The following is a 12,733-nucleotide window of genomic DNA, read 5'->3' as shown; positions in this document are numbered from 1 at the left end:
TGCTCCCTCTCCCATCCCAGTCTTTCAGCCCACTGCTGCCAGAGTAATCTGCCACATTCTCTCACCGCATCCCTCCCTGCTCTAAAAGTCAATGTAATGCTACAGCTATTCACTATGTGACGGGCATTATGCTGGGGCTCACGAGTCTGGCCGCATGAGTAAGAAATAGCTTCTTCCCCCAAGAAAACTCAAGGAGTTTTCATTTACAATCTAGTGAAAGAAAGAAACATTTGAACAATGAGCTCTAAGACAGGGCTGGGTAACATCAATGACAAGTGTAGTCTATGGGGCAGGTTCTAAGAGCACAGTGACATGAATAATGAATTATCTAAAAGCCCAAGCTCTAGCTAATTAGAGTATCTCTCAGAGCCCTTTGTTTTCTAGTTCAGATCATCTAGATTTAGCCCATCTTTTGCCTTCATGAACTTTCGTCTCTACCTTGGCCTTCTCCATGAGCTACTAAAGACTTTTTTCCATGAGGACTTTTGTTAAAGGCAAGTTTAAGAAAATTCACATCATACCAGTTTAAATAAAAATGATAACATATTACGTACCTGGAAAGTTTAGAGATACTTCTATACTTTTAGAAACTATCTAAAAGTGAAGCTTCAGGTAAAGTTTAATCCAGCAAGTAAAATGATATCGCATGAGTCTTGGCTTGCCTCTCCTTTCCTATGCCTTTCAGGCTGAGGACCTCTAGCCATTCTGGGCTCAGCCTCAAGTTGCAGCAAAGGGGCTTAGTGCTGGAAAAAAGGAAAAGTTTTATTTCCTAGGAGTCTAACACAGTCTTTGAGTCTTATTCTCATTGCCTGGAATTGAGCTGCAGCGCCATTCATGAATCCAGTTATCCTCACTGGAGCATTGTATCAATTATCTTAGCCCAGTTTGGGCCCATTCCTAGAGTTGGTGGTGGTGGTCATCTGTTAGCTGCATAGTGAAAATGGGGGAGGAGCACTTACCTAAAGGGAGAGTGTGGTAGTGATTTGCGAAAAGATGGGTGAATAAACGGGATGGAAAAATGCTAAACAAGAAGGAAATTAATGAATTAAAAACTGAGTAAACGGTAACTTTTTGAGCCCTCATGATTCTTGGGTAATATTTTCCATAATGTCTTCCTATGCTGTTGAAGGAATCTTGAACTCAAACATTGTTTCCTTTCATCAAGTTTGTCTTATATGTTGCATTTTCCCAACAAAACCTGGCATAATATTTTGCACAGAACAAGCATTCAATATGCTTGTTAGCATTCTTCAATTCAAAAGTTTTCACTCTACCATTCTACTGAAATATTTTTCTTAGAATTTGACCAATGTTCTCTCCGATTTTAAAACAAAAGTTTCTTCCGTGTTTTTTTTTTTTTTTTTCCATGGCTTCATTTCTTTTTGGCTCATTTATTTTTAGCACTGAGTAATATTCCATTGTCTGGGACTTATCCATTCACCTACTGAAGGACTTCTTGGTCATTTCCAAATTTTGGCAGTTATGAGTAATGCTGCTATACACATCCATGTGCAGGTTTTTGTGTAAGATTTCAACTCCTTTGGGTCCATGCCAAGGGACATGATTGCTGTATAATCTGGTAAGAATGTTTAATTTCCTAAGAAACTACCAGACTCTTTCAAACTAGCTGTACCATTTTGTATCCCCACCAAGAATGAATGAGAATTCCCGATGCTCCACATTCTCACCTTTGCTTGGTGTTGCCAATCTAACTACAGTTTTTTGAAACCAGTTCAACTCATTAATGAGAAATTATGTTTCTAGAACTCCTAAAAATACTGTCAAGATTTACAGTAGCTATATCTGGAAATTTAACTCCTGACTTGGAACCTTCAAACACGAACCTGCTATAGGGTGAAAATTAAAGTTAACTCTCATACATACATACATTTTATTGAGACATTTTAAAATAAATTGTAAAAAAATGTAACAGAAATCCTAAATGTAGGTCCTTCTCAAGGTTTTCAGTGAGAGAAACCCTAAGTGAGCCCAGAGATTTTTGTCTTGAATTCCATGGAGACTAATTCATAGGCCTCAGGGTATCTGAGAATTCCCTGTCATTGTATGAAAACTTGTATGTGTGCCTTTTCTAAGAAGATAGTTCAGAGGTTTCTTTGTTTTCCTAGCAGTACCAATGCCCTATTAGAGGTAAAGAACAAATTCTCTATCACGGATATGAAAATACTCATTCATTCACACAGGAAATAAGCACTGAATGCCTTCTATATGTCAGGCATTATTCCAGGACCTGGGAAAACAATGGTGAACAAAGTTGAACAAAGTCCCTATAACTATGGAAAGATGAATACAGGAAATAGAAAGTAAAGACAACTGTTGGTATCATACAGAATTTGAGGGACAGAAATTCTACCACGAATCAAACAATCAATCAATCTATCTACCTATTATCTATCTATCTATCTATCTATCTATCTATCATCTATCTGTCTATGCAAAGTGTGAGTAACCACAAGCTACTTTGGATACAGTGAGTAACATTAAGTGAACTAATATTACCCAGTTCTGGAACAATCCGAAATCTGCAATATCAACCTGTCTTTTCTTCTAGTGGGCTATCCCAGTCGCACAAATTTGTAACAGCCTGCTGGACCATCAGGTGTATGTCACATTGACTCCTGTAAATCAGAGTTTCCCAGAACATGGTTAACATTTTCCTCTCATGACCCCCTTCCATGCCTTTGACCCAGCCCAAGCCCATTTTTACCTTGCACCCTATTTTTATTTAGATGACCCCCCAAGTCCCAACCCACTTAAACTCAATTCCTCAAAACTTATTTTGTGCACTTTCTGCCCCCCCCCCCCCCCGGGTCCTATGCAATCACTTTCCAAGTCTAGCTCAATGGTCTCTCAATCCCAAATGTGCGTTTCAAATGTGCACTCTAAAAGTTGTGTTCTAGTTAGGTTGTATACTATAAAATGTTTGTTCCATGGTAGTTTCTCAAATTGACCCCTTCTGGACTTAATGTGCCTGCACTCTGCACCCCATCCTGCCTTTAACACATACCCCTAACCGCTCCCAAAGCTAAGCCCTTTCTGTGGGCTCTCTGAAGACTTCTCTGATGTTGTTCTCGGTAGTCGCCCTTTTGCACCTTTGACAATAAAATGACTGTGAAGGGATAGTCACCTTTATAATTATTATTGAGCATTTATCATGAATTTGATGCTGAGCTAAGAAAGTACGTTGCATTTATGAAGGGGAGTTCAGGTAACACAGTGCTAAGAATTTGGGCTTTGAATCCCGGCTCTGCAGCCTATTTAACGTGGGCAAGATGCTTAAATGGTACACCTCGGTTTCTTGCTCGACTGAATGAGAGACAATGACAGCCAATTCATAGGTTGTGGTGAGAAGTGGTTAAGATCATGTAGCCTCATGCCCTGCCTGATGTACGGTAATCACTCAGTGAATGTTGATTGTTAGTATCGTCATTAAAATTCATGACAAGTATTCAGAATAGTTATTATTGTCTCTCTTCCTGCTTGAGACTTACTGGAAAGATAAATACCGCATATTCTTCTGGTAGATAGCCTCCTTCACATTTCGGCAAGTGGGAAATCTTTGCATGTTCCTTGCAACCTTCTCCACAAAGATTTTAATTGATTTCCCTCCCTTAAATATCATTATTCGTTATTTATACCTGATCTATGCTATTCTTCACATAAGAGGGATATATGTCTGTGCGTTTTATCTTCCTCAGATAGTAATTCCTTTGGGAGCATGTACTAGAATTAAAGAAGCTTGAGGGCTTCAAGCTAAAGGGCTTGAGATAAAAGGAACTGGTTTTGAAGTCTGGCTCTGCCATTTCTCAGCAAATTGCTCAGTCTCTCTGTTCCTCAGTTTTCTAATCTCTAGAATGGGAACACAAATGTTTCCTTCGGGCGTGTTTGTGAAAATTAAATAAGCCAGTGGAGGAAGAGCACAGGATACAGTGTCTGACATGCGGGCAGGGTTCCGTTCAGAATAAATTCTCCTCTTACAGTGTCCTCAAGAGGATACAGTCCTCAGCCTCCTATTCTCCACAGCAGTCAGCACACTTTCTTGCAAATATTTGGTGCTGAGAAAATTTCCAAAACACTGAATTACTGTTGCATCTGGTGATAGCAAATGGCAATATCAACAGTGAGGACACATCACAATATAAATATACTAGTGAGTATATGGTTGCTATAAAGTTATCTTCTTCTTACGATGTAATAACTGCATATCAGAATTATCCCTGGGGTTATTCTTACAATAACTCTCACAAACCACTAGTCTGGAGAGTTTGTTTTTGTGAAATCGTCACCACCGTGAAATGACCTCACTCGTCTCTGCATTCATCGCACTTTGGAGGTACCTTGGTCACAGACTTTAACCCTTGTGTTGTACTTGTTACTTTACATTTCCATTTTTCCTACTGACCTGTGATCCCTCAAGGAGGGGCTCTCCTCTTACTTGTCTTTCATCCCTAGTCTCTGACACAGCATCTCGTCTGGAGAATGTGCCAGGCCACACGGCTTGGTCCTCAAGGAACTGACGAGATAGAGGATGATGATGAAGTGTAATCATGCTCCCTCCTGCATGAGGGTCCAGGTGAGCACAGAGGAAGAGCCTCCATAGAGGGAAGGATCCCACGGAGGCTTTCTGAGGAAATGAAGCATTCACTAAGTTTCAAAAAAAATGAGAGAGAAGAAAGCACTAATAAGAGAAGAACACTCATTTGGTGGAATGAATGAATGTGTCTTTTAGTTAAATCTCAAAGAAATGTAGCTTATAACATTGACTACTGGACTGAACCATGAAAAGCCTCATGTTTTTTATTACCACAAAGCTGCACCATTTGCTAATTGAATTATGTTCATTAATCGGAAAAAAAATACACCAACGAAATGAAGAGACTTTATAAGCCATGCTTTATAAATCAGATCCTTTTAAACTCCTCTAAGATGTTTCACTGTTTCAAGCCCATCCTTGAAATGATCGAATAGGTCTCCCTGAAGATCTCCAAAAGCATGCCAAAATGAAGATAATACACTCTGTTATCACTCAGTTAATTTGTGAACGTGAGTAATTAGAGAAATTGGCTGTCAATACGTACCTGTAGGACTGAGCTCTATTACAATCCTGTGGGTAATGGCTGCCAGCACACATTGCTTGGCTATCAGCACAGACTTTTCTTGCAGATACTGGGAGGCTGGTGCTCTTGGGACTTATAACAGAAGGTTGCAAGATAAATACTATAAATCTTCTGGAAAAGTCCACCCAGCGCATTTGCTAAAAATTAGCCCTGGGGCACTGGAAAGACAATGTAAATGAATCACGTCCTGCTTGTCTCTCTCCAAAGCTCAGCCTCCGTGTATGCAAATGGATGATAATAAATGAGAAAAACAGCATGAAGAAAGTAACAAGGATAGACTGTAGAAGACAGGGGCTGAGATATATTTTTTATATGTAAAGTAGTTTTTGCGTACGTACCTAGATGTATCTGAATAGTTACAAGGTAGTCAAGTTTTAAACTAATGGAAGATAAATTTGTATAAAATGGTAAAAATGTATGTCTCAGCTTTAAGATATGAGGATAAAATGCTGTATCATTTTTTATATATAGGTGAGAAGAGGAAGTCTATTCATGCAACACAAGTAATCCAATTGTATCAATTGGAACAACAATCATCAAAAATCTTTATTTTAGGTACTAAACATAGAAAATTATATAAGACAAAAGATCCTCATTCATATGGAAGTTAGGAGTAAAGGAGATGGTCAGATAAACTCACCGCTCATTACACAGTGTAAAAAGCACAACAAAAGAAGCGGGAGCCAGGAGCAGAGTCAAACTGATGAGGATGAGGGTAGGACTTCTTTCTGGAGATGACATCTGAGCTGGGATTCTTGACTTTTAATGTGGCACATACTGTGTATTGTTCCAGATCTAAAGAGACAATGAGTTAGTTGTTGACATTTTTACATTTTCACCAAGTAAACACTAACAGCCAGGCACAGTGAAATGTTTTACCTGTTGTTGTTTTTTTTTCTTCATGGCTAAAGAGAGAGTATACATCAGCATTCCCACTTTATAGATAGAAACACCGCGGCACAAGAAGAACATAAATCAATTATACTCAATCGTAAGTTTCGGGGTCAGGATTCAGATCCAGGTCCTTGTAAATAAATGCAACACCTGTGTTGTAAGGCACCTGTGCGGGGACATCAGAACTTTCCAGAGGAGAAAAGTAGATGTAAACTGGAAAAGTCAAAGATTTCTTGGAGGTGGGAAATGGGACTGGCTCCTGGCAGATGGGAGGATTAGGAAGGCAGAGTGATGGGGGAGGGCATTTTGTGTGGAATGGTGAGCCCATTGAAGACATGGTTTACTCTTGTATGGGCCAAACCAGTTCCCTCTGATTCTCTGATTGTTTAGAATCTTAGTGGCTTGATCTTGCCAATTCTTCCCAACTTCCAGTTCTTCCACACTTGGTTTGGATAGCATTTCAGCACTCCAGTGCCGGGATTGTCCCCACTCTACCCCATGTGTTCTAGGATAATATATGGCGATCATACCGTCCTCCGTGGCTGAAGCAGCTGAGAAGCAATGATTCTTACTTGATTCTGACCTTGCTGAGAACCAAAGCCATTGTAAGCTTAGTTCACTGTAGTTATATACTCTCTCTTCCTATGCCAGTGTTGCTCAACTGTTTTTGTTATTGTTCTATTAAAATGCCTATTTACAAATTTTTGTATAATCACCACTGATTAAATTTTAATACCCAGATATGTTGTATATTTAGGTATTATATGCAAATCTGTGCTTTATGCATAAAACGAGTAAGATTTTTTTTATCATGAACCAATTATTGTCCCCTTGAGACTGATAAAGCCCCTGATGATAATGAATGCCTTATGCTATGCCTTGTTCCCTATTTTGCATTCTGATCTTTTGGGGACAAGGAGAATGATGAAAACAGACAATCTGGAATCAAACTACCTTCCAAGACAGGTTACCTAACCTTCCTTCATGCAAATTTCTTCTGTGAAAAATGGTAATAATAATATGTACCTAGGGAAGTTTTATTAACAGATTAAAAGAGATAATCAGAAACAAAGACATAATAGGAACTTAGAAAATACAACTTTCTCCCCTTTCCAATGCATAGTTTCTTTCAAACTCTGCCTTTATACTGCATTTTTCATCTGCTGATTTGCTCTTTCGTTCAAGAGGATAGAAGTAAGGAGGCAGAATAACCCCAGAAGGATTTAGGACATGGAAGAAATAGAAAAAGCCTCACCGGGGAAATTTACAGAGCAGGTGTACTGTCACAGTTGTCTGAAGAGGGAGAGTCAGGAGTCCTCTCTCTACACTGATGGGCAGGTACCTTTATCAGGAAGGTGTGTTCCTGCCGGAAGTGAACTCTCACTTTTATTAACCTTGCCTTGGAGAAGAAGCTCTCCACTGCTGTGTGGTGAAGAAGAGAACAGTATTTGAAGAAAATCTAGGCAGAGGCTAACTGTGCTGTTTGTGCTCTGACCTGGCCAAGTATTTAAATGCTTCCTAGTCTATAAACTGGCTTTAAAATGAATACCTGAGTTAGAGGATTATTTTGAAAATTAAATAAAATACCCATTACAATGCCTGTCACATAGTTAGGTGCCCAATATCATTTATGCTGTTTTCTCTCCAAGCAGCTTGGCTCTCTGAAATGCCATAGGGTACAATGATTTCATATACATGAGGGATTAAAAATGTACACTTTATATAACAATAAATGTAAGGATAATAATAGCTTACCCTTCTAGAGTACTTCATAGATATATAATATTTTCTCATTCATATTCTGCAAGAACACTTGGTGAAATAAGTGTGAATGACATTATTATCCCTATTTTAAAAGTCAGAAAACTCAGACATCATGTGACCAACCGAAGGTCATAAAGTAATAGATTATATAGCTGGAATTCAAATCCAATTTCTCTGATTCTAAATCTAGAGCTAAACCTCACTGTTGCTTAAAATTGCTTATAAATCCTCACTTCTCAAGCATGAAATCTAGTGAATTTTTTAAAGTTCTTAAAATCTTTAAGTAGACCTCACTTGTTTCAATTTTAATAATTCTCCATTGGTAAATGTTAAATTTTTGTGCATTTTACATATGACCCAACCCATAATTTTCATTGAGGTCTCATTAGGTCTTTGAATAATGTTTGAAATTCAGTTTAATTCTCCATTTAAGAAAGGATTTGAGAAAATAGGATCTCTTATCATGGGCTTAAGTTGGAAGGATTGAAAATTGTAGCCCTTTCGGCAGGTACTTGGAAGAAATACTGAAAGAAAGGTTTTATAATAATACTTACACAGCTTTGCACATACGATGCAATCTTGGGCAATAATGATCAAACTGTGTTTTTTTTTTATATCACCTAAGTTATTACATAAAGCCTGTCTCTATTTCTTGCAAATGTCTTAAAAAATAATTTTACTTTAAAAGCCAGTGGTAATTATTTTAGATAAAACGTCTTCCTTTCTGTGCTTGGATCTATGCAAATAATAGATTTCTAACTTTCAATCACACTCAGAGCCTAATTTTAATCTGTGTGTTAACTCTCTAGACAATTTTGATGGTGGAAAATTTCACCAAGGGAGAATGCCTTTCAGAATACTAAATTCCAAAAGCACAACATGTCCTTCCATATTGGATTTGGCAGTTTAATAAGAGCAGGAGCTAAGTACAGAACTGCTCAGAAATATTTAGAGCAGTGAAAGGAAAGAGGCAACAAATCTTAATGAGCCCACAGTCTTTACCAGGCAGCTAGTCCACTTAAGCTAATTTTCCCATTATTCATAAGTTCTTGAGAGCACTACAATATAGGTTCCTTTATTAATAGCTCTTCTGTCATCCATTATTTAGGCGTCTTCCATATTAAATCACCAGTGTGTCAGTCCCCTAAAGCAATACACACAAGAGTTTTAAATAACCAATTGACAGGAAGTTGTCAGGAGAAAAGTTTATTTCAACTAGTTAAACATTTCAGCACCAACAATGCTTTGTTTATAGAGAAGACAAAATAGATGAGAAATTGGTTATTAAACTTTGCTTAATTAGACAAAATCTTGTACTCAGAAATTGCCTTATAAATGATGGAATTGTATTTATTTGGTGGAGGATTAAATTCAATTAGTTATCATGAACCTAAATATAATTTAGTGAAATTTTATCAAGCATCTTCTATATTCTCAACACCTACAAGGCACTGATAGGGATATAAATAAAATATAGATTATTTCCCTGACTTTCAAACATTTAAAGTTTTGTTAGGGAACCAAAGTACACATAACACATCCACACCCATGCCCCCTATATATATATATATATATATATATATATATATATATAATATATATTAATGTTACATATAAATATATGATAATATATTTATTATTAATTATATATATATAATATATATTAATAATATATATTAATGTTAATGATAAAATATATGATAAAGATTTGCATTACTAAAGGATAATTAAAAAGAGTGAGTTTACAGGCACCTGTGTGGCTCAGTTTGTTGAGTGTCCAACTGTCAATTTTGGCTCAGGTCATGATCCCAGAGTCATGGGATTGAGCTCCATGTCAGCGTGGAGCCAGCTTAAGATTCTTCCTCTCTCTCTCTGTCCCTTGCCCCTGCTCGTGCAATCTCTCTCCCTCCCTCTCTCTCTCCCTCTCTCTCTCTCTCTCTCTTAAATAAAATTTAAAAAATTAATGAGTCCAGAACTCATGGTAATTGCAGAAAGCTTTGCAGAAAGCTTTGGTAATTGCAGAAAGAGATCCCACTGGAAAGAAGATAAGCAGAAGAATAGATGAAGACTGTCATCAACCAGAAAAAAAAAAATAAGAATCAAAACACAAGACCAGAGACTGAGCAAGGTCAGCTTATGCAGCTGAGAATGTTGATGTGTTAAGACCCCTGGGAAACATGGTTTGGTGTAAAAGTAACAGAACCAGATTATGAAGAGATTATTCTGTAACTATTTTGGAAAGGATCTACAGATAATGGGGAAATTACCATCTATACTCAAAAACCGCCATGACCCACATTATTCTAAGAGAGTAATATAGCGGCACTGTGTCTGTGGTTGAGAATGATGAGGTCATCAGGAGGGAGGACATTTAGGAAACTGCATAATAATCTAGGAAGAGGGAGAAAAGGTCTTGGCATAGAAAATGGAGGACAAAACGAGAATAAAGAAAAGAGGATGCATCTTACAAATTGTAATTTTTTAATTAATCCACTTAAGTTGTTAGTAAATACAATTCTTTTAAAAAATAGAAATAATTAAATGATTGAAATAGGATCTTCCCCTGAAGACATCCTGTCATATGGTTATTTAAAAGGTACATTACCTTAGGAAAACATTACACTGATGATTTACATGGAATAAGGTTAAAAATAATGAATGACACCAGAGAGATTAATAAAAAGACATAAATTTTTTGATGCCTCCATTGCCCGTGAAGTTAGCCTACTCTAGAAGGCTGCCACAAAGTAAATTTCTGTCTGAGTTGTTAGCTAACCAAAGATTGCTTGATGGTTTGTGATTTACTTACAACAAGGCATTGTGTGTGTATGTATTAAATTTTTAGTGCACAAATAGCCCGTATTTATTGTGAAAAAGTTAGCAAAGTTTAAAAAGAGAAAAGAAATGAGAAATTCTGCAATCCCACCACCCACAGATAAATATTGTTAACATTTTGGAGTATTTTGCTCTTGTAGATCTTCTGTGTAATAAATATATTTGCTTGGCTTACCTTTAGTTCTTGTTTTCTCTTTTTGTCTGTCTCTTTTATTTTTATTTTAATTTTTAAGAGATAGACACAGAGTGAGCACAAATGGGGGAGAAAGAGAGAATCATTTTTTTAATGTTTATTTTTACCTTCTTTGAGAGAAACAGTGAGTGGGAGAGGGGCATAGAAAGAGGGAGACAGAATCCCAACCAGACTCGTCCATGTCAGCACAGAGCCTAATGTAGGGCTTGAATTCATGAACCATGAGATCATGACCTGAGTGGAAATGAAGAGTCTGATGCTTAACCAACTGAACCATCCAGGCACCCCTGTCTCTTTTATTTTTAAATACACTTATTCTAAATCATCATAACCTATAAAAATAAAATCATCGCATTTCTCTTAGTCTCACAATATGGAAACACAGCATCACTTATGTTCTGTATGGAGTGTCTGGGAGACTTGGAAAGGAAAGAGCATGAGTCTTGCCTTTGTTCAGGGTCTGGGTTGTTTTTGTTTGCTTGTTTGTTTGTTTGTTTGTTTGCTTTTACTTTAGAGGGTGGACTCCTGTATGTGTCCCCTCAGGCATCCAGGAACTGGTTACAATGAAGATGAGGGCCTGGGTGTTATTCCTTAGAGCCACAGGGCCTTGGCATGGAGATGCCTACAGGCAGGTGGTCTGGCATGCACATGTGATGGCTTCCTCCGGTCATTCTCACCTGGTCCCTCCTTAGATATTATCTATCCTAGAGGATCATTAACTCCTTATCCCTCGCAAGGAGGACAGTATGAGGCATGGGTAAAGTGGGGTGAGGGTGCAGGTCCTAGCAAGAACAGAAGCAGGAAAAGGAGCAAACGCAGATTATTATGGGGTCCTTTGGTTTCCCTGAAAGTTGCAATAGGCTACCATAAACCATGAACATTAGACATATTCAGGAGAGAAATGGGAAGAAGTGGCGACACCAAAATGCACTACGTCTCCAGGGACGATGAGTCATTAAGGTGGAGAGCTGACCGGCCCTGGTTTCCCAGCTGCACAAGCCCTGTGGGAGTCCCTGCTCCATTTCTTAATAGCTGTGTTGGGAATGTGAGCATATTGCTTAACTTCTCAAAGGACGGTGTTCCCGTCTGTAAAATGTGAATAAAACATCCATCCCATAGGTTTGTTCTAAGGAATAAATCCGATATGTCATGTGCCTGCCACAACACCATCCTTCAAGTCTGAACAATGATGCCGTGCTGATGCAATATAACCGTTAGAGCAGTAAAGCGCATGGGTTTCAGAGCAGGTGAGAGACAGCTCAAGGTCACGTAATACATCAGTGGCAAAAGTGAGATGTGTGGAGGCCTGGTTCCCAGTCCAGTTCTGTCACTTTAGAAGGAAGTGATTCCATTCCCAACAGATGGAGTGCATGTTGGAGTAAACATTCAGAAAGCCTCCTTATGCCATTTCCCCCAGCTCAGGGAATCGTGGAGCCCTGCATCCCAACCGGAAACCTCTCTCCATGAGGTATTCACAACTATTTAAAGCAAAATAAGAACAACGAAAAGCCCTCTCAACATAGTCTGTTTGACTGTTAGGAAAGGTCACAGCCACGTAGTATGACTAATTTGGACTGCAATCTTTTAGTTACTGCAGTATCCAGAAATAATTTATTATCCTGACATTAGGTAAAAGAAGGAAGTACAAAACAAATATTGCAACTGGCATTTTATAAGATGTCAGTGGAGCAGATCAAAGAGTCCCTATTCTTTATTTTATATCAAGATGAACCTGTTTGGTACCTGTCATGGAGTGAAGCTTATCTAGAGGCAACAGGAAGCAAAGGTTATCTTGAATACAATGGAAAAGGGCAAATGAATGTTAACGTTTAATTAAAGCCACTGGAAAAGAATGGCCAAGTGCAGGTGGGTGCTGGAAAGAATGGTGTGTTGGTGCCTGAAGGAGGCAGGC

The 12,733-nt window shown here is 38.2% G+C and overlaps 1 protein-coding gene across 1 annotated transcript in view; it reads left to right on the top strand.

The window, feature by feature from the left end:
* KCNIP4 (potassium voltage-gated channel interacting protein 4) overlaps nt 1–12,733 on the top strand; it is a 383,077-nt gene that overhangs the window by 70,565 nt on the left and 299,779 nt on the right. The window lies entirely within an intron of this gene.

Source organism: Panthera uncia, chromosome B1 (assembly GCF_023721935.1).
Source record: "Panthera uncia isolate 11264 chromosome B1, Puncia_PCG_1.0, whole genome shotgun sequence".
NCBI lineage: Eukaryota > Metazoa > Chordata > Mammalia > Carnivora > Felidae > Panthera > Panthera uncia.
The sequence above is the reverse complement of the archived record's forward strand: the minus strand, read 5'-3'. Positions and strand labels throughout refer to the sequence as shown.